At 32.5% G+C, this 1,540-nt stretch overlaps 1 long non-coding RNA gene across 1 annotated transcript in view; it reads left to right on the top strand.

Moving 5' to 3' along the window:
* Positions 1-235, top strand: part of LOC109584998 (uncharacterized) — a 2,571-nt gene extending 2,336 nt beyond the window's left edge. Inside the window, exon 4 of the long non-coding RNA XR_002186264.1 lies at positions 16-235. This is a non-coding gene — a long non-coding RNA (uncharacterized LOC109584998). The remainder of the gene's footprint in view (positions 1-15) is intronic.
* Positions 236-1,540: the final 1,305 nt, after the last annotated feature.

The raw sequence follows: 1,540 nt of genomic DNA, 5'->3' as shown, positions 1-1,540 counted from the left end.
TATTATTTATTATAGGTTGTGGACCTGAACTATATCATCTCAAGGATCTGCACTTTATATACTGAAGATTTGTAGACTGGATTGAGGAACGAAGGAATCAGACTGGTCTATTAATTCTTTTAATTCAAATCACTGTACTCTTGTTTGTACATGTACATGTACATATACTACTCTACATGTATGCCTGAAGTGTGTGCAATGTTACTTTGTTGTCATTGTTCATGAATTACTCTCATTTCTGTGTATCACCTGCTTCTGCATTAATGGCTCTCGCAGTAATTGTAATCAAAAATGATAATAAATAAAGAAGACATTGTGTAATAAACAAAAATAATTATATAATGTTAAAAATTACAATTGTAAACAAAAAATTAACAATTTAAGCTATGCTTCACATTTCGTAATAGTCTTCTCAATGTACAGCTTCAAGCAACAACCAATAGCAAGAAAAACAAATAATTATGATGCTTAGTGAGTTAATATTTAAGATACAATGCTACTAAATATTCTTCTCAATGGATAGCGCTAGTCTTCAATAGCAGAGAATGGTACTTATCCTCTTAATGTCATTAACCTAACAATGGAATGTAATTCATCATACATAGTTACTGACTTACTGTTACTCTTCTTGTATGTAGTGCTCTTAGCATCACTAGCAGTAGTAACCACTAGTGATCCCAGGCAGCGCCACGTGGAGGCGGTAGTTACTACATTGCTGCCCACACTAAAGGAGTAGAGTTAACAAAATATATTGAGACTGACTTTGAATGGACTTCAACCTTTAACAGGAACTTGGGACTAAAATCTTGAACAAAGAGAAAGGTTAACATGACACTATTGATACTATACTCTAAGATCTTTACTCTTTCAAATAGCTACTTATTAAAATACCTTAACAAAAAAGGTATTACATATAGTGTGTAATGGAATGATTACTTAACTTTTGATCCTTTGTACTTCAAAATGATTCCATAATTTTAAAATACCTTAAGAAAGAAAGGTAATACATATAGTGTGTAATGGAATGATACTTAACTTTTGAACCTTTGTCAGGTAAAGAATAACAATAAATGCATAAAAATGGATTTGTACGAAAGATGTACTTTGTCATAAACTCTTTGCCATTTGTATGGATACTGCTGGCTTTAATTATTTTTATAGGCAATGGTAATGGTCATAAAGGCACTAAAAGGAATGTCACATAAATTGCATCAACTGAATTATTATGTTGAGTGGAATATGACTTCTTAGTTTTTTTTATCTAATCGTACATTATTGGTATCATTTAGTCTCTTAGGGGTTGATAATATAGAGGGGAAAGCATCTAACTTTTGATGCAACACAATTTCCTAATGGAAGTGGATATTGGTCCGGCAGCCGGACTATGGCACGCCGATTGTTTCAAAATTATCGATTAAAACTAACATCAGAGAGCCTTAAGATTACAGAAACTGATGCCAGGAATTTTGATCGATCGTATGACACGCCGTTTGTAACAAAATTCCCAAGTCTATGATGTCACATTCTAAGCTTGGAATGT

This window comes from Amphimedon queenslandica, unplaced genomic scaffold, assembly GCF_000090795.2.
Source record: "Amphimedon queenslandica unplaced genomic scaffold, v1.1 AMPQUscaffold_13137, whole genome shotgun sequence".
Taxonomy (NCBI): Eukaryota; Metazoa; Porifera; class Demospongiae; order Haplosclerida; family Niphatidae; genus Amphimedon; species Amphimedon queenslandica.
This window is presented reverse-complemented; position numbering and strand designations above follow the sequence as displayed.